Source organism: Python bivittatus, unplaced genomic scaffold, assembly GCF_059951505.1.
Source record: "Python bivittatus isolate LINGU-HERP-01145 unplaced genomic scaffold, Pbiv_v1 ctg000570_np1212, whole genome shotgun sequence".
NCBI classification, from domain to species: Eukaryota; Metazoa; Chordata; class Lepidosauria; order Squamata; family Pythonidae; genus Python; species Python bivittatus.
In genome coordinates, this window is record NW_028277097.1 from 21,741,956 (window position 1) to 21,767,569 (window position 25,614).

The 25,614-nt window shown below is 41.4% G+C and overlaps 1 protein-coding gene across 29 annotated transcripts in view; it reads left to right on the forward strand.

Annotated features, from left to right (window-relative positions):
- The window catches only part of CELF4 (CUGBP Elav-like family member 4), a 752,374-nt gene that overhangs the window by 116,066 nt on the left and 610,694 nt on the right, over positions 1–25,614 (forward strand). The window lies entirely within an intron of this gene.

The window sequence follows — 25,614 nt, forward strand, 5'->3', positions numbered from 1 at the left end:
GGAGTGAGAGTAAAGAAGTAAATTCTTACTTAAGGGGGTGGTGGGAAACAGTTTTATCAGCTGCATCCAATATTGTTGTATGTCCCTATCTTAACTAAAACCCAAACATTGCTCATAAGTGGATTTTTACTTCTTCCAGCTTTCTGATTTTATCATTTATTTCTCGGTGCTTTTAAAGGCTGAGGTGCTCCCAATTAAATCTCTTACCTGAACAATTGGATTTGTATTGTGTTTTTCTGATTTATTATATGATGAATCACCCAGAATTGGTTTGGGGTTGGAATTAAATAAATAAATAAATAAAAACACACAGGGTCATGCCAAGAAAGATGCTTAGTTCACTGCCCCTTAATGCTATTGTACATTTCTCCCATCCCATAATTTGCTCTTCAATTCTAGTTATTTTTTTATTTTTGCTATCAATGTAGAACAGTGTTATCTGTGAATTTCATCATATGATCTTTATGGTCAAGGACATGCGTTCTTTCAATATTATGTATTTAACAAATACCTTCACAGAACCTTTACAATACATCGTCCTCAATCTGGTTATTGGCAATTCTGAACGACAGAAGTGAGTTCAGCTTTATTGTACCGGTAACAAATGATTCAGTTCTTTCTGTTTTTCTTCTCTTGTGCAGTCTCGGCTTCAGCTGCAAGGTGAATTTAAAAAGAACAGAAGGGGAATGGGGAAAAATACAGATTGGTACTTAGGTGGTCAGTCTGAAATTGAAACTCAGTGCATTTGATTACAAAACTTCATAACAGTATCAGAAAGAGTGTGAGGCTCACAGGGTTTATTTTGGGTGAAACGAATTCCATATTCAGTTGATGGTTTCCCTGCCCAGTTCACATGTGTGTGTGTGTGTGTGTGTGTGCATGCACACACATGCACACACACAGAGACAATGTTTGGGAGCAATTTCTTTAGTAGGAACTCTTCAATCCCCTTGGAAGGAATATTACTCTCAAATTGACTTAGGTGGATGTTCATCCAATGTTTAACTTTCCTATTTGAGTTACTTTTTGAATTGAATTCAGAAGATGATTCTCCTTCGCACTACTCACTGAAAGATAAGTTGAGTAGGCCCAAATAGTAGGAACTGTAGACAGCTTGTGGGTATAAATAATTCCCATATAGTTTGCTTCTTCCTTCTTCCTGGGATATATATCTTTTTTGAATGTTGCAATGTAGCACAGACAAAAGCTCATGGTGTTGTGTGATGGATCTTCAAACAGGAGCAGACTCTACTGAAAGCAGGGCAGAAGAACCTGTGGCCCTCCAGATATTGATGAATTATGGGTTCACACTTATTTCGTTATTGGATCATGCTGAGCAAGGCTGATGGGAATTGTAGTAGGGTCACATCTAGGGGAGAAGCCATAGAGATTTCCTAGACCACATTCCTTGAGAGGCGAACATCATTGGTGAAGCAAAGGGTTGTACTGTGGCTCTTTAAGTATGATCAAGTTAAACATGTGGTTTTATACTGATTAAGTAAGCTCCTAATGTCACCATCCCATGGGATTCACCAAAAAACATTTCCTAAGTTTATATGCACCACCAAGGAAGTCCCTTGCCTCCAGAACTCCTTCTTCTGCCATGGCAGGGGGTAACTTCTGATGCCTGCAACTTTCTGGCTACAGATAACCTTTCGCTAGCATGGTTGCAAGCTGGTGCTCACAGTGGTCCTGAAGGACCAATTGCTCTATCTGGAAAATGCTTAAGGTCTCAGAATCAACGAGGTGATACAATCTGGTTAAGATGGCCTGCTCGGTCTTAATGGAAGTGGGCTATTGCTATGAAAATAGCTAGTAACTGAAAGCTTGTCTTCCTACTGCCTTGCCATTTTTTTCCTTACCTGGTGACTGTATGCCTTCTCCACAGGGGCACCCAATTTCCTTAGCCTCGGTTGCTCTCAACAGCCATTCTCAGTCTAAAGGTTACAAGGAAGGAGATCTTAATTGTCTGTGGATTATAGGAAGTCATTCTCTGTTGGAAGACCTGGATTTTTTGGGGGTGGGGGAATGATATCTATAAGAATTTGATACATGTTGCATAAAAAGTTATGGCAGCTTCCAACAATCACTGAAAACAAGTGGGCATGATATCAAATGTAGTACATGGCAAGGTATCTCAGAAGGTAAGAAAGTGGACCTCATGTGAAATTGATACATATATAACCCATTATTTTGACCTGACCTCATCATTGTGATGTAAAACCAATAAAAACTTTTATTAATTAGTTAGTTAGTTAGTTAGTTAGTTGTGACCAGATCGGGTCTGACTCCTTGCAGCTGGGTGGCAAATGCCTACCATTGCCACCTGAGCCTGTGATAATCTGCAGCAATTCCAAGGACATTCTAATCATCTCCATCATATCTCCTTACCTTATCCTCTCTCTTCCTCTTCTCCTACATTCCTCAACCTTGCCAAGCATCCTGGTTTATTTCTAGTCCATTTTCTGCTTATATCATGTGCTCAAAGTATGCAGATTTCTATGATTACTAATCCTATAATGTCCATAAAATACGAATGGAGGAGATCATAGAATATAAAGGCTAGAAGCAATCTTGGAGATCACCTCTGTCAATCCCATCCCACCCACCCCCTTGCAGGAATCCACTACTACAGCAGATGCAGAAGTGGCAAATAATACAGGAATGGAGGGAAATGAGGGTTGATGAAGCTTTCAGGCGTGGTGGTGGTGATGGTGGTGTCTTTGTTTCAAATGAGACTTCCAAAAAATGTTCCTTCGACGGGGCTCTGTGAAGCAACACCCCATTTTTGGGCACCACATCAGAGCTGTGACATGGTATCCAATCATGAGACTGGCCTTCCACAGCCTTCTTTGCACCTTTGTCTACCTAGAACATACTTCTGCTAAAGTAAATTAGCTGGAGAAAACATGTGCCCTGCTTGAACACCTCTGATTGGTTTGAAATGGGATGCTTTGCTTTTCCATGTTGAAATACTGCCCCAAACTTGTTTGCTCTATTTTTCACAACTTCACATGCCTCTCCTTATTCTAAATCCCCATATTAAATCAGTTTGCACCTACGTGCATCGAGATATACAGAGAATTTCTTTGGGCTTTGGGGTAGGCCCTCACTTTTTCTTGCACCACCTAAAGTTTTAATGGGGCACAACGACCTGCAAATATTTTACTAATTGTTTTCGAGATGTCCTTTGTAGAGTGAGAATGATGTTTCAAATCCTGATCAATGAAATTTATATAGCTTTATAGCTAGCTGGTGGAAACACTGCAGAAAGTCCATGCTTGGTTAGATGTACAAATTATCATAGTCTTCCTAGCCTCACCACTGCTCTCTTATTCTTTTGAATGCAAGTTACATAGAACAGGGACTACCCCATTGCTTTTATTAAGCCATTCTTTCCCATCTCCTCTTGACCCACCCTGCAGACCACAACAACAAAAAAAACAACACCATGTTGGGTCTGACCCTTACCCACCTTAACCACCAGGCCTTTCAAATCTGCAATGTGTTTGCCAGGGGTTGTTTATATTTTACATATAATAGAATAGTGTCATGAAGAAGTCTACGAATTCTTTAATAATTTATAGAATTGCTTTGATGTTGCAGTAATTACATTAAAGGTCACATATCAAAGGTAATTTGGGTGAGCAGCTGTGATGGTTTCTCAAAAGCAATCAATATTGCTGTCCGTACTGCTGATTTCACAAAGGGCCTTTCTAGATTAAAGGAAGCTTATTACCAAGCAGACATACACAGGGGAAATCAAGAGTGGATTGAGGAGACACACTGCTCTCTTTCCCCACCTACAATTAACACCGTTCCTCCTTAATCTGTGCTAATCCTTCTTACAAGAGACAACCACTGGCATTCTCAGACAAATTAGCTCGTGGTTCCTTTGGCTTGAGGGGAGTGGGTGAGAAACATCCAGAAAATAAGGGAGAGAGAAAGGACCAGGAGCTAAGTCCTCCACAGTGAGGACTTTTGAGGAGAATTTGTCAGAGGTTCAAATCATCTGTCCTGATGAATCCTGCTGTATCAGAAACATATCCCCAAGATCTAGGTGGGAAATTCATTGCCGTCCACACTTAGATGGACAGAAAATGTCCATCCAGAAGTTGCTTTAATTGGTTCCATTGCAAATCAGTGCTGGGGTTGATGTAAGTATCGTAGATGTATTAGTAAATAAAATAGAATTTTATGTTCATTGAGCTCCTGAACAAAAGGTGGGAACATCCTAATCAATCAATTAAATTATGAGAATGATATTGTTGTTTTTGATAATATAGTTACATTTTTGAAGTCATTCTGATTCTAAATTACAAGCCAGCTACCTTTTCCTACTGAGGTTAATGTCAGAGGATAATGTTGTGAAATGTAATTACGCCATCAACTTTTATTTATGGTCCAAATAAACTGAGCTCATGCCTAATAAACCCACTGGTAAATTTCTCCCCCCCCCCACTTTTTTTTTCTTTGCTAAATGGAAACAGGTCATGTGGCAGAGAAGGATATCTGCCTGCATTACCTCACCGGATCACTGTTAAGTGATTAAGAGTCTGGAGGAGAAATGACAAAAGTAGAAAAACTAGCAATCTGTTAAGTTCAATGACATGGGTGGCTTTACAGATGCCAGAATCCATTAAACCCCATCCCCTGCAAAGAAGTCAAGGAGCTGGAAGATGCATTGTTTTAGGATTGCATTTGGTTTCATGAGAGGTCAACAAAATCAGATTTTGCTTGATGGTGGAACAGAATCTCATACAAGCGGATCCCGTAGATTAGCAAATGGAATGGTTTTTGTTTCAGGGACCCATGGAAATTTACTGCTTCTAAAGCTGAGCCAATCCCCCAGCTTAGTTTCGATTTCAGTTTAGCTTCTTCTGAAAAAGATCTTAGTTTGGTTTTTAAGGAGAGGAAAATTGGAGGGTGCCAGGAGGAAGGTGTCTCCCTCAGAGAGAGAGCATAAAAAAGCATGGCATGGTACCCAAAGCTTCTGAGAATCTGCTTAACTCTGAATGGATTATGATTTTGCTACCAATGGGTTTCATTTCAGATGTACTTTGCACTGTTTCTTTAAATGAAATTCTGTAGCTGTGAAGTTCCCCCTTATCGATTTCACTCTGGTACTGGACTTTCAGTAGGACATGGCAATTTTGGTGAGGGGCAAATGACCCCAATAGCTTAGTGTTACTTGGCAAGGATGCCAATGTTTTCCCTCTAGATCTGGATACTTGCAGCCAAGTTTTTGCTCATTCTACTGAAATTCATTTAGCTTACTCCAAAATGCACTGTACATCTCTCCTTCACGAATTTGTTGCTCATTGGAGAACATGATGGACCTTCTGTTCAGCCTGATTATATAGTTGCTTATCCAGGGATCACATCTGACTTTGGTTGTTCATCTCATTTAATTATTCAGAAGATAAAGCAGAGATTTGAGTAAGCTGGGGGGAAAAAAAAAACTTGGCAAGTAATTCTGTTGAGATCACGTGATGGTGACTTGCTATCTATGGCAAGTCTCTGGGTAGAATTCAGAGTTCTACTTAATCACAGCATTCAGCTGTTCATCTAGAGGCAAAGGGTACAGCAAAGGCTAAAATGCATGCCGGCCTGCCTCAAACATCAGCATCTATTCCTACGTGATCCTCATCTTTCTTGTGTTGAAGGCCTTCTGCTCATATATGCTGGCAGTGGGTTACGTAGATTACTGAAGACCCAAAAGACAAAGGAAGTTTGATTCATGATAGGTGGCTAAACAGACTAGACTGGATTTGAGTTTCTGCTGAAACCCAACTGACTATTTTAGTTTGGTTAGTGTCGGCATTTATCCCAAAGCTACTTTTTGTACAAAAGGCAGGGCTGGGGAGGAGAAGAGTTGTGTGAATTCAAATGTTGAACTTCTCCAGTGATATGAATCCAAATATGGATGTTCTCCAATTGTATGAGGGTAAATATGGAAATTTTCCAGTGGTGAGAATCCAAATATGGAATCTAAATATGGATGTGCTCCAGTACTATCAATAGGCTGTGTCACTGAACTCAGATTACACTGAAACCAGTAGAAAAGTCTGGAATGTCATTCTGAAGTAGAAGTGAGTTCCATCATCCGCATCCTCTGCCCAGGCATTTCCATGGTCTACATCCATGAACTGAACCCTAAAACAAACAGAGTAATTGTAAGTTTTCCCTCTTCCACTGTGCCAGGAAATTGAATATTCCTTCATCTTTACTGTGGAATTCAGATTTTTTTTTAATAGCCATTAGAAGGAGGTCCAGGTTGTACATTCCTATAAAAAAGGACAGATGCGTACAAAAATAGTGCAAGAAAACCAACGGGCAGTTGTCTCAGCAGCTCACATACTGGACAGGACAATAGTGTCAGCATCTTAAGAAAATGATGGTTTGGGATCCTAATGGTTTGTTTAGAAGGGGATGTATCAAATGGGCTAAATTTGGCACCATCTTATTCCTTTACACTTCTCACCCTTCCTTTGCTTCCTTCATTTGTATGCAGTCGGTCCTTTGTGTGTTAATTGAATATTAATGAAACTGTGCACCATTCATATAAAAAGATAAAATTAGTTGAAATTTGTAACCATAGAAGTTAACGTTTCTCATCCCTCTGTGGGTAGTTCCCCCTTCAGTCCTGAACCATATTATAGTATCAACCAAAAGGTCAGTAGGTTTTCAGCCAGCGAAGTTTCTGTTTTCATCTTCATAGGTGCTATTTTGACTGCAGAGCAGGCTGACCAACAATGTGATGAAAGGCATGTGATATTGTTCCTATTGACTTATCAAGCAAAACAAGAAATAAAACCAGGGGTATAAAAATGCAGGGCCAAAAGAGCTCAAAGGTCCTCTGAATTAGTCATGGCAGCTTTCCCAACCCAAGGGCGATGAAGTTGTTCTATTAAAAGAATTAACCCAAGTTAATTTTTCTAAGCTATCTCAGGGTCCCCAAATGGTCTGCATCCAATGTTCTCCTAACTCAAAAGGAATCAATTTGACTTCTCAGTTCACTTTCGGAATTTTAATTTCTTTACTTCCTTACGTGATTTCTACCCTACCTTTCTGCTTGGATGAGCATTCAAGGCAACTAACAAAATTATACAAATAGAACAAGGCTGAAGGATATGCAGACATGAAATGAATACTAACTCCAATGAACTGTTAAAAACGTGGGGAAGCAGAAGGATCTTTACAGCTTTCCTAAATCCTGAGAAAGTGGGGGGCAACCCAGCTCCCACATAGGGTGTTCCATAGCCTCAAAGGTGCACAGGAGAAGGTAGCCTCTTTCAAGCTGAAAAGAGAGGCTTTGGGCACTAAAGACCTGCCCTTTCCTCAGACATTATGGCCAGGTATCGTTGCTGCTGTTGTTTAAATTTGTATGCCACCCAACTCCCCACAACTTGTTAACAGAGCCTATTATATGTGTTTTTGTATTGTGAGTTGGTCATGAGATTCCTTGGTTTTTGTATTGTGGTTTTCAGTGATATTTTTGTCTCGTTTTATGTTGGTTTTATAATGTTTTTTTCCCCCTTGTATATTGTTTGTTATGAGCCCAGAGTTATTAGTTTAAGATGAGTGGCCATATAAATTTTCTAGTTAGCTAGCAAGATAGATAGATAGATAGATAGATAGATAGATAGATAGATAGATAGATAGATAGATAGATAGATAGATAGATAGATGATAGAATCGAATCGAATCAAATAGAATAGAATAGAATAGATATAGACAGACAGACAGACAGCACCTTCAAAATCCTCTCTTACAAATCCTATAATCGCAACAGCTTCACAGACCTTCACATGGTCAGGCCTTCAGCTATTTAGAACATTAATATCCACACCTTAAATTGTCCTTAGAAAACAGCTGGAATTCAGTTGTTCAATATCATATGATTCCTGGAGACCATTCTCTCATTCTGCTCTTTGCACTTATTGCAGACTACAGACATTCTTCAAGAGTAGCTCCATGTAGGACCCATGATGGTGGTCAAGAGAGAAAGTAACTAAGGCTTGGTTTCTTGTCATTAATGCCAGCCAGCACAGGAAGAGCCATGCCTAATGTTGTAACCCTTCATCGTGGAACAGGATTCCTTGAAAAGCTGCCACATAGAAGTCCAGGGCTAGCTGAGGATCAAGGAGGCTTCCCAACTCTTTCTTCTTTCAGGACTTTAGTCAACCATCAAAGCTTGAACCATCCTCGTTTTTAATAACCTTATCAGTAATTTTTGTCCTAAACAAACAGCTAGCTTCTTAACAATACTCAGCTTCTGATTTCTTCTTCCTTCTCTTTCCCAAACAAGGTCTGGTTTTTTTTTTGTTTTTTTTTAATGTTAGTTCTAGTTGGGTCAGTAGTAAGAAAGGAGTAAAGGGCTCTGTTAATTCCATTCGCTGGACTCACACCAGCCTGTATAGCTTTCCATTTGGAATAAACATGGATCTAATTGTTTTTTCTTCAGGAATGGGGTGGGGCTATTACATTGCTTGTAAAGTTAAAAAAAAAAACTCAAAATGTATATAATTTTGAAGTTATCTATATAATTAGTGAAGTCGGAATGGGTAGACAGATTGAGTAGGAAACGACATTGGAGAAATCTGGAAGTCTTGCTCCCTCCTTTGGACATCAGTTGGAAAGACCTCTAAATTTGGCCATGAAAACAGTGGGACAAATAAATAAAAAATTGAAAGGAAGTAAAGGTGGGGTATAATGCTTAGGAGAAAGCAAGGTCCTATTATAAGGTGTTTTTTTTTTTAACTAGTTGTTTCGGCAGTGTTGCAAATCCTCCTGGCTGAAGCCTGCAAACCGTTCACATTGATAAATATTAAAATGTCCATTTCGTTAGATCACTATTGGGTTCTGCCTTCCCAGCCCAACCATCTCTGGAATAGAACAACAATCCCCTCTTCATGTTCCAGTAGAAATATTTTGGATGAGGGGGTTGGTTGTCCTTCTGAGGAAGGATGTGTAAATTGCTAAAAATCCTGTCAAAATCGGTCAGGCAGTATTCCAATCCAGCAGTTTGATTACATATTTTTTTAGTGGTATTAAAATTAGTGCCTATTTACATTTGCAATGTTTCATGATATACTGAAGGTTTCTATATAGTTTCCCAATTAATGAAATTTAACCAAACCAAGCTCAAATAAAACAAATACCCTTTGCTCTGCATTTCTGATATATATGCTAAAATGCAAAGGGAAGTTTTAAATGTAATTATCACGGCTTTCAGACTTGTCCGAATCACCTTGTGGCATTTCTGTGCGTGATTCCAGTAAAAACATAAAGCTTGCCTCAGTACCTGTGATTATATGGGAATATTGTTTCCTTGACAGGTTTAGAGAAATAATTTTCTGCTATCTTCTTTTGAGCTGTGTTTTTTTTTTTTTTCCTGTTCCAGTCTGGGAGATTTCCTAGTGGTCTCCCATCCAAGAATTGACTCAGATTAAATTTTTGAGATCAGCCCATGTCAGGTAGTTGCTGTCATTTTCTTATTCCAGAATTGGCACACAAATGAATTCTGTATTATTTGGTGTGCCAGAAGCAACAATTGTCATCCAGAGTGGCAGCAGCACACACTCAAGGGAGCCATGTGTATATGGGTGTCTGAACATTCATACAACCGGGGAAACATCAAGCGCCAGATGACTACTAAATGTTTGTGGCTGGGCTGACTTGCAGCATGAAGCTCAACCAAAAAATAATGCAAACACAGGCAGAAATGCTATTTTAGAGTCTACAACTGTCTGCGTGACTTGTAAAATCAGTTGCATTTATGGGGGAGAGGAGAAGGAGAAGGAGAAGGAGAAGGAGAAGGAGAAGGAGAAGGAGAAGGAGAAGGAGAAGGAGAAGGAGTCACATAGTTACAATTCTTAGACAGGCCACAGCCCTGCACTTTTCAACTTATGCATTTGTGGCTTGGGGATAATGCAGTATCTCACAGGACAGTTGTCAACTTGATTTAGCTCATTCCTGCAAAGCTCTTCTGCCACTCCAAAGTCCGTCTGTGATGAACTTCAAGTATTCATACCCACCATGCAAAGAAATGTCAAGCCCTATTGCAACAATCAAAATGAAATGAAATGAAATGAAATGAAATGAAATGAAATGATAAAATAAAATAAAATAAAATAAAATAAAATAAAATAAAATAAAATAAAATAAAATAAAGCTGTCATGCCCAAAAAGTCCGCAGGCCCAATTTACATCATCGCAGCTAAAGCAGATAATAAGGGTCACTTCCTGGCTTCCAATTTTGCATGGCAATATATTTAAGTGGGGAGGAAGGTTAAGAATTCCCAAAGGTCCTGCTCATTTGATTGCAAATTAAAAATCAGATTACAGAGGTTACAATCTCTCCACCTTTTTCCCACTCGCTCCGGTGACACTGTGGTGGTGGTTTTAATTTGGTTCTCAGAGGACGAGTTCCATGGTGTTCGAGAAGAGGTTGTCATTGGATCTGCTTTTGCTTTATAGGTTGCTCAATGACAAATTTTCTCTTCTTGATGGATCTGGCAGAGGAGGATCAATCTAATTTTATGTACAACTGTAAAGATGAATGATAAATAGAAAGAAACTCAGCAAGTACAAGCTGAATAAATTATAAAGGGCAATTCCTGACAGGGATGGGGGATCCCAAAGGACAATGAGATGCTAGCAGACACGAAAGCAGAATTGATGATGGGGTTGGTTAGTGTGTGCTAAGGCTCTTGTTTCTGCAAGCTAGCTCTTACAATTCCTCCCTCCCCCTGATCTTTGTAATCCAAATATTACATTTTAAACAGGAGCTGTATCTTTGGAAGTTGGTCTGTTCAGTCCAATTGTAATTTCCCCATTTCTGAGCAAACTGTTGGATGGCTAGAATGAATCGGATTGCTGGGGCTGAACCCTGAGCAATCCTCAGAGAAGCTGGCCAAGAAACAGGATGGAAGATGACACACAGCTTCATCTGATCCAGAAACCCTTTAATTCTGGTCAAGTCCTTCATAGTGTTTTCTGCTTTAAGGAAGGATTAATGTGAGGATCAATCCAGAGTCCAGAATGGTTTCAGAAGTGCTGTTCTGATGACTTACTGCCAAACTGGCTTGCACCTTGCATGAAGCCATACTTTTTCAGTCATGGTTTGTTGAAGAAGCCTTTGCTGGCTTGGTTCACACAGCACACCAAGCCATAAGTGAGTGAGAATGACCCTACAACTGAAAGTCACATGGCATCTCATATTGTATACAGCTCATTATACAGCTCATTATACAGAGGATTTAGCAGTGGTGACTCTTGACATTTACCTTGCTCCATGTGGGAGGATTCTGTTCATTCTTGAACCTGCAGAGCCATGATTAACAGATAAATTGCTTAATCATTCTTTGGTTTGTACATTGCTCCTAGATTTCTAACGTTGACAGTGGTGAGTCAGATGCTGCTCAGGTCATTAAGAATGAGAAAACTGTCATAAAGAATGAGAAGTTGTCAAACTTCTGATTGGAAAATAGAGGTATTTAGGAGACAGAGGAGAAGGGAGAGAAAGGGAAAAGAGGTCCATCAGAGAAAGTCAGGGAATCCAAACCACCAGTGGATGGGTTTTTCTCTTTCCATCCCATGAACTGACTAGATGTCATGAGTGCATCTGGGAAAGGGCTATATAGACATACAGATGGATCTCCTTACATTGATCTAATGATGACTCTTCTTCTCCATAGCTAAGATTTCTAATATTGGAGCACAATACCTTAAAGCCTATGCATTTGGTCTGATTATGTGCCATTGGTTTGGTGTCGACTCTTAGCAACCTCACAGATAGACTTCCAGAATGATTCCTCTCCAACTTAGCCCTTCAGGTCTCCCAACAGTGTACTTACTGCCACCATAATTGAGTCCATCCACTTTGCTGCTGGTCATCCTCTTCTTCTCTTTCCTTCCACTTTTCCCAGCATTAGAGCCTTCTCTAGAGAGCTAGGTCTTTGCATAAGGAGTCCAAAATAGGTTAATTTGAGTTCAGTCATTTGTGCCTTGAGTGAGAACTTTGGGTTGATTTGTTCTAGGATCCTGTCAGCCTTGCAAAGTAGTCTAGAAGCACATCCAGGACTACTAGCTCTAACTTTATTGCATTATATTCTGTTTGTTATAAGGTTATTGTAGCCTTATAATAAACAGATTCTTGCAAGTCTGAAATTACATCTCTCCCCCATCATCTTTATAGTCCAAGAAACTAGGGAAGGTCCCTTCTGAGATGTTGCCATGTCCATATTCCTTCGGTAGACTCAGCTGTCATTTGCCTCACCGTTGTCTAGTCTGTGGCTGTTCTACCTGTCTCCAAAGGGCATTTCCACATACCGCTGGTTTGAGTTCTTGGCTGTCCATGGCATTCTCAGAAGTCTTCTCCAACAACACAGTTGAAAAGCATCCGTACTCTTTCCATCCTGCTTCTTTAAACACCAATTCTTGATTCCATAGAGTGTCACTAGGAATATCATTGTCTGCATGATTCAGATCTTTGTAGGTGTAGACGCATCATGGCATCTGAATATCTTTTCAATGGCCATCACCTATGCACTGTCTTCCTTTAATAAACAATGGAGTCCTTGCCCAATGTCTTCAGAGTCTGGCCCTATGAAGGAAGATCTGCCTCAGGTTCCATTAAAGGCATGACTTAAATACTTGTCAGCAGAAGGTCTGATAAAAATATGATGTTCCAAGTGGGTTTCAATGTGTATCTGATTTAGCAATTTGATAACAGTCACCCTTGATACTGTCCTGTGGCTTTAGAAACAAATCAGCTCTTCCCTTCCCTTCCCTTCCCTTCCCTTCCCTTCCCTTCCCTTCCCTTCCCTTCCCTTCCCTTCCCTTCCCTTCCCTTCCCTTCCCTTCCCTTCCCTTCATCAAATTATTTTCTTATTCCTTTCGCTTTCCCATCTGAAATAATTTGACATATGCTTTTTTTCCACTCTCCAGAATGACATCATGCAGTTAAAACAAACAAAATTAAGTTGATCAGGTTTAAATAGAACGTAATCAACAGGTGCCATTGCCAGAAACTCATGCCAGCATGGATGTTATTATCTGTTAATATAATACAGTCAAAATGGAAAAATAAACCCCCATCCGTCTAGAATTCAAAAAACAAAGATGGGTGTGTTGGCTGTAAGGAGAGACCATTCAAAATGCATGTGCAATTCTTGGAATTCTCAAGTGACATTTTTGAGGCATGACGGTAAATAAAACAATACAAAACCATAAAGTTGGAGGGGACCTAGTCTAACCTCATTGTTCCTATGACACCATCATTTTTATTCAGTCAATCATCAGAATCTGGTGCAACTTCTCTGTAGAGTAAAATATTACTATTGAAGAGAATACATTAACAGAGGAGTTTTTTGCTTAAAAATGTGTATTCTGAAATCAAAGAGAAGGGTATTAATTACACTGATAAATGATTAACAGATTGTGATTCAAGCATTAACACTGGAGTTATTTTGAAATTTCTCCCCAAACTCTCTCAAAGTCTCCCTTGCTTTTGGTTTCATCAGGTTTGTTTGTATTTCTGGCGCTTCCCCACTGTAGACTATTGTCCCTGAATTTCATCATATGCCTCCCACATCACCTTTGGTCTCAAGTTTTCCTCTTATGCAGGTGGTGGTAGGAAGACTGAATAATGATAATCTTTTCAGCTTCTCATTGTTCAAAATGTATACTTTTATTAAAAAGTAATGGCAGCGCTTAGTCGACTTTGGTTATGTTGAAAATGCCAAGGATGCTTGGACCGGGTTAGGGTTAAGGTTAGGGTTAGTCTGGGAAATTGAAAAAAAAAATATCAAAGTTGAAAAAATATCAGAGGAAGGCAGTAGGAAACCACTTCTGCTCCAGTCAGATACCAAAGGAGTGTCATCAGGAGTTGAGTTGAACCTGAAGGAGATTTTACTCACTAGTGTTGGTGAACATTTTGGTGTGAATATTTTGAGGGAGAAGCTGGCATCTCTCCCAAATCATTCCCAAATTCACAAAAGAGGTACATGTGTATTGGGCTCCACTTAACATCCTGGCCCTAATGCCAGGTCTTAAGCCAAGAGGGTTGGGGTCACAGGAATCTTATGAGGGAGGATGCTGCGCAGAGGGACTAACCAACCTTTCCCCACTCTATGCTTTGCTTCAATTGATCCCACATCACCCATCAACTTTGGAACCATGATAACAGCCCTGGGACAAGTAAAGCCAATTCAGAGTGAGGTCAAGACCCTCCTTGCTCAGAATGGACCCACTGTAGTTGTTTTTTGACTCACGGTGGAGAAGAAATGGGGACCTAGCTACCACTGTTGTTTCCCCTGAGAATTTACCTGGAGTGAGGGGTATTAGATGGTTGAAGGGGTAATTTTCTTTCTTTCTTTCTTTCTTTCTTTCTTTCTTTCTTTCTTTCTTTCTTTCTTTCTTTCTTTCTTTCTTTCTTTCTTCCGTCCTTCCTTCCTTCCTTCCTTCCTTCCTTCCTTCCTTCCTTCCTTCCTTCCTTTCTTTCTTTCTTTCTTTCTTTCTTTCTTTCTTTCTTTCTTTCTTTCTTTCTTTCTTTCTTTCTTTCTCTCTCTCTCTCTCTCTCTCTCTCTCTCTCTCTCTCTTTTTCCCCTTTTATTAAAGAAGGAAAGTGAAGGTCTGTGCTAGAAGTTCTCGTAAGAATTTATTTGAGTTTTCTGACTGACAGAATAAGCCAACTTCACTGGATTTGGTGATAATTAGATAGAGTAGATCCAAAAACATTTCGTATGAATATTCACAGCATCCAATTCCTGGAAAGATAAACATTATCTTCCCACGTTGGTGAGGCTTCAAAGTAAGGGTGTAAAAATTGGGAGAACCACTAGATAGTAGCCAAAGGTGACAGGTTCTGTGTCTCTTTGTTGTCATCTAATGGTCACCCACATTTCTGCAACCCAGATAGAGCAACCCTGCTTCTGAGGAGGGGTGGGGAGTGGAGTACTCAGTCTGAATCAGACTGCAAAATTCAGGAGTGATTCATCCCATCCCAAAGGGCTTTTCACTGCCAGGTTGACTCCTTCAGAGGGTCCAAATCCTGCTGATTCACCTCTTTCAGAACCCCTGTCTGTCCCCAAATCACCATCCGAGATACCTGGGTGCCTGTGGCGTGACAGAAGTTGCTTGAGCAGAGGGCAGTGGTGTTTTGATTGCCAAAAAGAAGCTGGCCTCCAGCCAGGGCATCTTCTGCCTTGCTTGTCCATGTGCGTGGGGGAGAAAGATAGAGCTGGCAAGACTGCACACGGGTCGCCCATGCACAGCTCTGTCTCTCGGACAATTTCCCTTGCCCTAATTGCATCTCGCTGAGCCTTCTTCCTGCTGGGCTGGTGAGCAGAATGCCCTAGCCACTCTTATTAGCTTACACAAGAAATGAGGTCCATTCAAAGAAGATAATCGCTGCTCCAAGAAGACCATCTCACTCTTCAGCTGTGGAGGAGAAGTTAAGCTTTGAGAGTTATTCATCATCTTTTTCCATGCAGCTAGCTGGAAATGAAGGACTGGGTTTAACCTCTTCTGAGGTTCTCCCTCTTATAATAAATGGTTAAAGGAACTGGGCCATGGATGTTCCCTGGGAGTGCCCTTTGGACTTGTCATGATCTCTCAGTCCAGCCCACCTCACTGGGTTGTTGTGAGGGGATAAAAGGGGAGGGGGAATAGTAGGTATGCTGCCTTGAATTCCGAGGGGAACAGGGGAATTGGATTCTAGGGAATGAAGACAAGAAAGAAATCAGTGAGCAGTTTTGGGGGAGGCCAATCTGGGATTTCCAGAATGGAGGCTGCAGTTTAGAGGGCAGATGTGGAGGTGGTCATGTCTCCCACCTTCCTCCACTTATTGCTTACTTTATATGAGATCTAGGACAAGGGATGGGAGAGCAGAATGCAGAGAGTTCTTGGTTGCAGACTCAAAGCTAGCCAGTTTCACCATCATAAGACATTGTTGTTGCTGCTGCTGCTGCTGCTGCTGTTGATCCTCCTCCTCCTCCTCCTCCTCCTCCTCCTCCTCCTCCTCCTCCTCCTCCTCCTCCTCCTCCTGGGTAATTATTATTTCCTTCCTTCTACCTGAGAGGTGGTTATACTTATTGGCTAACTGAAGTAGAATTGAGTTCCTTTTGATGCAATCCTCCTTCCTTCCTTCCTTCCTTCCTTCCTTCCTTCCTTCCTTCCTTCCTTCCTTCCTTCCTTCCTTCCTTCCTTCCTTCCTTCCTTCCTTCCTTCCCTCCCTCCCTCCCTCCCTTTCTTTCCTCCTTTCCTTCTCTCCTTCCTTCCTCCCTCCCTCCCTCCCCACCCCTCTGCCACAGTTCCTTCCTTTCAGTTCCAAAGCCTGGTTCCATTCCTTTCCACATTTCAGGGTCTGGCTCAGATCAAAGTGCTTGCTGGATCAAACAGCCTGCCGTACGCAATCTTTACAGTTACAAACAATATCTTCACTTGACAGAAGCGCGCTTCTCAGCTGCAGTTTCTGCAGCTCATCCAGCTCAATTCTGGGATGCTTTTGATATTCCAATGAACATTTTCTCGTTCCCTGCAGCTTCCATTCCCTTTGTGCTACCCTGTGATGCAAAAAAGAAGAAGAAGAAGAAGAAGAAGAAGAAGAAGAAGAAGAAGAAGAAGAAGAAGAAGAAGAAGAAGAAGAAGAAGAAGAAGAAAAAGAAGAAGAAGAAGAAGAAGAAGAAGAGAGAAAGAAAGAAAGAAAGAAAGAAAGAAAGAAAGAAAGAAAGAAAGAAAGAAAGAAAGAAAGAAAGAAAGAAAGAAAGAAAGAAAAGACAGCATGCTTTTGCTGGAAAAGGAGATAAGGGAACACCAGGAATTAGTTTCAGCTTCAGTGACATTGGAGGGAGATGTTTGTCACTTATTAGCTTACTCTTTTTTCCCTGCTAGCCTGATCTTAGAGGCTCATATGCAAGAGCTTCCTATTTATGGAGATTAGGCATCATTATAGCATTGTGTCAGCCCTACAAGGTAGATCGGGCTAAGGAACCAATGCCACAGAGGTCAGAACTACTTTTATTGTAACAGCTATAGCAACAGAATCTTGCAAGTCTGAATGTGTTTCCCCCCTCCCTCCCTCCCTCCCTTTATCTTCATGTCACTTTCTTGGACTGGACTCAGGCCCCTCTTATCTGTCTGTTGCCTTGGCAGTGGCTCTTCCTCCTGTCCTCCAGAGCCATTCCCTGTTCCCTCTACACATTGTGACCCTTGGAGTGACACTGCCAGAACTCGCAAGGGCTGGGTTCATAACATATGCTAACTTCTAAACCTGGGGTAACGAGCAGAAATTGCTGTGGTCACCTAACGTGCTGTGCCCAAACAAAGAAACTATCAGATTGATCAGCGGGATATCTTAATTCACACTATATGCTGAGAGAATAGCTGGATCCCCACAGCAAACAGAGCACAAACATCTCAACCTTGTTTTAGCATGTTGTGTGAATGCAGCTATGGTGTCTTGCCCTGGTTTTTGGACCACTCAATCAGCTGTCCTGTGTAAGGCTAAGGAAGAAGGAGAAATTTAGGAGAAGGGTCCTGGGGCAGAAAGCTTCAAATTTCAAATTTGTTTCAAATTCTGACCTGCAAAACTTGGTGGGTAATTTTGAGAAAACCCTTAGACTGCTTCTAGCCAACATTTCTGGGCTCTTATGAGGGTAAAAGAGCGAATGGTGCACATCTTGGGGGTGGGAAGGAGTGAGATAATAAAAAGCTCTGAAACAAAAATTTCAGTTGAAGAGGTTGATAGTGTCACTTGTCAGGATCTCTCTGCACCCCACAGAATTAACCAAGTCAGTTGCAAACCTAGGAGTTGCATTCATACAATGTTCTGAGCTATGTTATTGTTAACTGTGGCTACTCTGGTTTGTTTGACGTGGCTTTGGGGTGGTTTGGTTTGTAATAAAGCCCAACCTGTTTGGGTCGTTGATAGTTCAAGGTATCGTGCAAACCCAGGAAATAGGTTGATTCAATAATCCTGGCTTATTTTGAAATGCAGCCCTTAAGTGGAGAAGGGTTGACAATAAGTTAAAATCGTGTCTCCTGATCTTTCGAAGCTACCGGGGAAGGAAACAAATGAAATATAGCTTCAAGAGACCACAAGAGTGGTAACTGTGAATAGGCTATTGATCATCTCACACTGGTGGAAATAATAAGGCCTAGATAAAGTTAAGTGAATTTCAGTTTCATTTAATAAAGCACAGGCAAGATGACTGCTGCTGTTGAAATACTGGACTGAAATTAAATATGCAGCTACCTGAGAGGAACCTTATTTTGAATTCTAGAGGGGATTTTGGGTAGACATTTATAACACCAAACAGTTGATTGCTGATGCTGGCTGCGTCCTGCACCTTTTTCATTTAAGTAATGGGTTGTTTATGAAAGAGGCGTACATTTTTGGGTCCTGTGCCCTGGAGGCACCCTGGAAATAAATAAATAAATGGGGGGGGGAGGAGAATGCACCATCAAAAAAGGACGTAGATCAGCAAAATATTGGGACGTATCTGTGCATCTCCATTGATGCATATTTGGACGAGTGCAAAGAAGGTGTCTGTGTAACCGGTCACTGACTGTTGAAGGGTCATTTCGGATCAGCAAAGCATTCTCCCTTCTTTGCATTCTTGATTTAATCAAGGAATTTAATCTATGCAGCCTGGGAAGATTCCAGATTTTCCCATTTCTTGCTGGGAGGAATTTAATTCTTTGCATGTAGAAGCAAAGTGTGTCCTTCTCCCCCCTCCCGCAAGGAATAGAAATGCCCCCCCCCATTTTCACTTTATAAAAATCTAGAGTTAAAGACAGCAGCAACTTTGGGTGAAATAAAATAATTAAAATGATTGTGCGCTAGTACAATGTTATTGGACAGGGGTGTTTGCACTGGGATCAAGAAAGTCAAGGTGGTGGCCATCAACACGCAATACAAGCCCTGCCCCATGACATGTAAAAAGGGTGGGGGTTTGATCACATGGCTGGTACCGCCATTTTGACTTTTTTGACCTCCTCCTGCAGACACCCCTGTTACTGGAGATTAAATTGATTATGAAGGATAAATCTTGAGAGTTGTTTTAAAAGCAGCTAAGGACTTGGGATTAAGGACAGCTTGAGTCTCTGAGGAATGGATTGCGTGCCCTAAACTTTGAGCCCGTTCAACCTCCCAAAAATGCAAGATGATCCCCCTTCTCATTTTCATAGCATTCTTCTATATGGATAATGTCCAATATATGTCTGTCCGCTAAGCCCTGTCTGCTGAACCTCCCGCACTTTAGAGTGATCAAAATGGGAAGCCCATTTTAATCGCTCAGATCTTACAGCTGCACCTTTACAGCCACAGGATCCCTCCCTTTCAGAAGAAGACGCAGGTTTTGCTCTGGAAGGAATGCAACACAGAAATTAAGGGATTTTACCTCCAGGAAGGCATATTCCACCTGAAAATTAGGGAGAGATTTTAAGAGAAGTTCAACAGTAGACCCACCGACTCAGAGCATCGGTGGGCTCCCTTTCATCGGACCTATTCAAGCCGAGCTTAGCTGTCCATCTGTTGGGGACATTTTAGTTTGGAACCCTGCACTGAGCAGAAGGTTGGACTGGATGGCCTTGAGGGTTTCCAACCCGTAGGGTGCTGTGTTTTAAAAGATACATTTGGATTAAAAAAAACACTTCCTAACTTTGCAGTTTAATCAGGGAACCAGTGACCCAGAGAAGTCATAGTTTTGTCAGGCAAGGGCTGGGGATGTTTATATTTTGATTCCTTCAGCGAGCAGGGTTTGGACTGGCCAGTCTAAGTGCCTCCCTCCAATTGTGGGATCCTCAGATCCATTTGTGATTAACACAGAGACTCCAGATAGGGCAGCGGGTTTCCCCATGAAGAACGGTCAGCAAAACCGAAGCCGAATGAGCCATGTCTTTCCAAATGCTTCCCCGAATGCTCTCGGCCCTTTTCGGTGCCTCCGAAGCAAGTAAATATTTAGCTCTGTCAGAAAGCTGGTCTAAAGATATCCTCTCCCACCGCAAGCCCTGGGAAGGAAAATGCTTTTAAAAATGGAAAATGACAGGAAGACGCAAACAGCCCTCCGTCTTCATTTCTGCCTTTCTGGTTTGCAGTCTGTGGGCTTTAGGTTGTGGGGTGGAACACGAAGACTTTGGCAAACTCGGAGAGAGCAATGAGGTTGCTCAGTAAAAACCAACATGGCGAGAAATGCATGGCTGGTGCTGAAAAAGTCTGCTCCCTGACTCTCTTCTGTTAACAGGAAAGTCAGGATAGGAAACCGTCATCTACCAGGCCCGATCCATCTCCCTGGATCTGTAGGAGTTTCCAGGATGTCAAATCAAAGCATGGCACATCACCCCCTGCCCATTTTTTTTTGTTGTTGTTTTAAAATCCGTATTGCCTATGAATTTTTCATTTTGATTAGGTGGCCTTTTAAATTAGGGATTCCAGGAATCAAACCTAGGAGTTCTTGTTTGTTAAAGATGAGGGAGCATTGAGCCACAGAAGCCGGAGTTCCTGGCGAAGGAATTGAAAACAAGTCTCTAATGTGACAGGTGGGGATTACGGTTGCAAAAATCTTGTCACTTGATGATGAAGTCTGATTTCTGTAGTGCATTTGGTGAGTAGCTTTGGTCTGACTATTTCTCTACCTCTGCGTTACTTCATTTGCTACAGTTTGTGAGCATGGGGAAACTCAGAACGTGTTTTAGGGGCACGCACAATATTCAGAACACAAAATGATCCAAACGTGGAATAAAGAAGGCAGTGCTGTGGGGTTGGGGTCTTTGAGATCAGATATAACTGGGGGATTTTCATTCCATGTTGTTTCCTGGGTTCTACCGTAGGGGACGATGGAAACAATGGGTGCTGTAAAAAATCATCCACTTGGCCAATTTGTTTGTTTGTTTGTTTGTTTGTTTGTTTGTTTGTTTGTTTGAATAGACTGGATGGTAGGTAATGTTTGAGGTTGTCAGTCCTTCAGGTTAGACCAGACTAGAGAACCAGAGTCATCTGTGCTAATACTGCTTTAATTATAAGGTTACAGTAACAGAATCTTGCAAATCAAAATGCACTTCCCTCCCTCCCTTTATCTTCATGAAAACTAGGGACAGTCTTATCCATGACGTTTTCTTTCTTTCTAGCCTGGACTCAGATTTCTTTTGTCTGACCGCTGTGTCGTTGTGGCTTTTCCTTCTGTTCCTCAAGGTTATTCCATCTGCCTATTCCATCTGTGGACTATTATTGTCTATAGTATAGTGTTTAAGTTGTAGGATCAAAAATGAAGAGGCAAGGTCTTGTTTCAAGTTCCCATTGTTCCTTAAGGTGGAACACTTGAAATGCATCCATGGAAGATTTTTTGGTAGCATGACGGAAGTGTCTGCCAGGATGTTTAAAACAACAACAACAACAACACTATTGGTCTAGCTATCCATGCACTTGGTCCCCTATTCATGCGCTAAGCCGGCTAAGTGGAATTGCTTAGCTTCTGAGATCAGCCAGAATCTGCTAGGTACTGCCACTTGTCCAGTGAGAATAGTCATATATTTTGGAAAGAGAGAGAGAGAAGAAATGTGTGACCAGAAAAAGGACCCACATTTTCATAAAAAGTGCATTTGCTGATTTATACATATAACAAAGTCCACAAGCCCAAAGTCTCCCAGACTCCAACTGGCAAAAGGGGGAAAAAATGATTAAGTGCCCAAATGGTAATCATATCAGCCGGATTTAATTTAATGTAAATTTTAATCAGATCCAGACTTGCTTTGAGTTTGGCTCTGCCTCCTTTTGGGAGTGTGTCCTTCAGCTTTTTCTCAATCCGTGTCACACTCCGGGGTTTTCTCAATGCCCCCTTACCTGCTGCTCTCAGGAGGGTCATGAGTGGAGGGGGGCTTGAAGTCTGCCCCACTGTGTGCCATGTGGGTCAAGACAACTGGGGTGTGAGACATTATTTGAAAGCAGTTCAGAAATTGCTACTGGTGCCTAGAAAGCCTGCATGTTCTCTGAATGTTTGAACTCCTATTCTATACATTATATTCTATACATAATGTATATTCCATACAATCCTGCTTGCTTTCTCCAGATCTCTCATTCTCACCTATCGTTCTCTGCTCTGCTCTTCTCCTTTCTTGGTTCTTCAAACTATCTACTGTACATTGAAACTGAGGCCTTCAGCTCATCTCAGTTTCTCTTCCAGTCCAGTTCAGAACCTGGCGGGGGGGACCATTTGGATCTCAAGGTTTTGTATGAATGCATCAGAAGTTGTTACTGCATAGGATTCTGGAAGAAGCCACGATGGTGTCATGCCCACCATGACCATTGCATAGATGCTTCTAAATACGGAATGCATGATGACGTGCATGACATCGCCTGCCCAAGGATGCCCACGTTTTACCATTAAATTAATCCCAACACCAGCAGGAAAATTAATTATTTTCCAATTCACATCTCTTTTTCCCTAGTTTGTGTGAATGGACAATGCTAATGTGGTCTGTATCCCTCAACAAACACTTTTAGCACCTTTGACGATCTCTACTTCCTCCCGCCAAGCTTAGTTTCCCAGAGCATGCCATAAAAAAGGATTGACCAAACTAGTGTTTGTTTGTTTTTATTCCCATTCATATGGATAAATAAAAAAGGATATTTGTTTTTTTTCCCAACTGCTTCATACTCCAATAGTGCCTTTTTGCTAACCACACAGAGTTCACCAAAAAAAAAAAAAAAAAAAGTTATGGGGGGGTCCCCTTCCCTTTTTAAATGCAAAAACTGAAATAAAATGTATTTATATTAAAATGTCCCACTCTATATCTTTATTCCAAAAGGGTGGTATGTCCTTTTTTATTAACCAGTGTACTGAAAGTTTAAGACTGGATTAGATTAAGATTAAGACTGAATTAACTAGAGAAAAAGAGAGAGAGATTCTGTAACAAGGTGGGAGGCATTGCACAATAAATTGGGAATGCAACAGACACACACCCACACCCACACAGTCAGAGTGACCACCAAAGGCCTGATAACAATAGTTATCTCAAAATGATTTATCATAAATTTGTCTTTTGAGTATGTTTAGCTGAGTAGCTTTTTAGGTCTTTGGGGAAGGAAATAATATAACTGTAGTCCAATAACAGGAGGGCAAGAGTCAGATTGACTGGGAAAGGAGTACAGATTTGCATGGAGTCTCATAATTAGAAGGATCCTCATAGACTATCAAAGCCAACCCCTCCTCAGTCCAAGAACCCAAATTCAAACACCCCAGACTGGAATGTCCACTCTTCAACGTTTTGTACATAAAAATGGGGATCCTAACAGCTACAACTGAGGTTGCTAATAGAATTTCAGGATGGATTTGGAAATCTCCAAGTATGCTGCGCAGACCTTTAAGAACTAATATGTCTCTGTAGATGTTATTACTGTTCCTCTCCCTCAAAAGAATCTATGGAGTCCTGATACAGGTAGTGACCCATTTAAGAACGAGTTCTGTTCCTTAAGGTTTGTCCTTAAGTTGAATTTGTATGTAAGATGGAATACTAATATTGTATAATGATGCATAAGTAGAATTGTGTAATTAACTCAAACCATTGTGGATTTAACTTGAATTTTGCTATAATAGGCTCCGTTCTTAACTATGGGTCGTCTGTAAACCGGGCGTTCTTAACCGGGGACTACATGTACATACATATATCTTCTGCCATTTTTTCCTCTCTTCATTCTTTGAGCAAACATGAAGTTCACTCCATGCAGCATTAGATACTTGTCTGTCCAGTTTTACTTGTTATAGGTCCATGTGTGCATATCAGTGAAATGCTGCAGTTGAAAGCAATCTAGTTTTATTACCTCCAGCTCTTGCATTAAGAGATCTGGCAACAAGAGAAGGAAAGCCACTCAACAGAGGCATCTCCAAGCTGGATGAAACACCCCTGTTCCAGTGGTGGCATGAATTTGAGAAGCACAGGCATTTTTAGCATTCTGTAGGAGCAATTGCAAAACAGAGCAAAGGAAAGCTTCAGGCACAGAAGTGCAGGCCTTCCCTGTTAATTTCTGGATTTGTTTCCTAAAGCAAAGTTCCTTGTCTGACATAGCAATTACACACAGAGTCTCTTCTCCTTTTGCAGTCTGTGGAATTTACCATAGCAATTTTCTTTGCCTTCCCCACCTGTGGTTAGCCCTTTGAGGTAGTCCAGACAAGAAGCACAACCATGAGTACTAACTCTATCTTTACTGTAAGGCTGTGTTTCTCAACCTTGGCCACTTGAAGACATGTGGACTGCCTGGGGAATTCTGGGAGTTGAAGTCCACATGTCTTCAAGTGGCCAAGGTTGAGAAACCCTGTTGTAAGATTACATTAACAGAATCTTACAAAACTTGAAGTATTTCTCCTCTCTTCCCCTTTTAGTTTTCTCCAGAAAACTAGGGAACATCCTTTCTGAAATGCTTCCATGTCCTCTCTCCTTCTGTGGGTTCAGATATCTTTTACATACCAGTTATCCCATCTACAACTCTTCCTCTTGTCTCCCAAAGTCTCCCCCACATCCCATTACATCTACACCCAACAGCATGATGTCCTGATGTTTTTGGCAACATGTACTTTGTGGACTGGAGAGAATAGAAGGTTCACAGTTACAGCTTAACAGATGGGGTGGCAACCTTTTGCTCCTAATATTCTTTCAGAAGGACAGCAGTGCAAAGGGCGAGGGAGGACCATCGATTTGAGATGGGCCATCCCCCAGCTCAGTGCAGGAATCTCAATTATTCCAGATAAAGCAGCTGTCCAGCTTCTGCTTCAACTTACCCAATCAAGGACAGCCTTTCAGAGTCGTTGGTTGACTGTCCTACTGTCCTTGCTGTTAGGGAGCTTTTGCTAACATTCAACATTCCCTTATTCCATGTTCTGCACTTGGGAACAGTAGAGCAGATCTACATGTTCTTCTCTGTGGCATCCTTTCAGGGACTGGAACCATAGAATTGGAAGAGGCCACTGAGGCCATCAAATCTAACCTCCCGTTCTGGGCAGGAATCCCAGTTCAAGCATTCCAGAGAAATGGAAATCCAGCCTCCCCTTGAACATGTGACCCAAAGCGGAGCCCACCACTTCTCAGCTCTTACAGTTTGGACATTTCTTCCTAACATTCAGCTGAAATCTGCCTGCCTGTCCCTTAAATCCAGGATGCCCTGTTCTGCATTCCAGAATGAGAGAGAACTCATGTTTCCCCCTTTTCTGTGAGAACCTTTCAGCAGAGGTGGCTGCAGGAGGGGATGCTTTGGTCAACATGATGAAAGAAACATTGTCCTCTCACATTGCAAGCTCCACCCCTTTCATACAAGGTTGCAACATCATAACATGTATTGCAAGAGCACAATGCTTTTTCACCATTTGCCCCCTTGGCTGCTACCTGGACACCCCTCTGTCTTTTGGAAAATTGAAAAGAGCCATCACAATCATCTTTTCTTGAGTTGATAGCCAACTCTATCAACCTGTCCTCATAGAATTTAGTTTCTAGTCTTCTGAGCATCTTGGTTGGCCTTCTCTGAACTTCTCAGAGTCCATTGGAGTTGGGCGACTAATACATTGAAATAAACAAACAAGCAGACAAACTTCTTCCAACATATAGGCAGGCCCCGTTCAT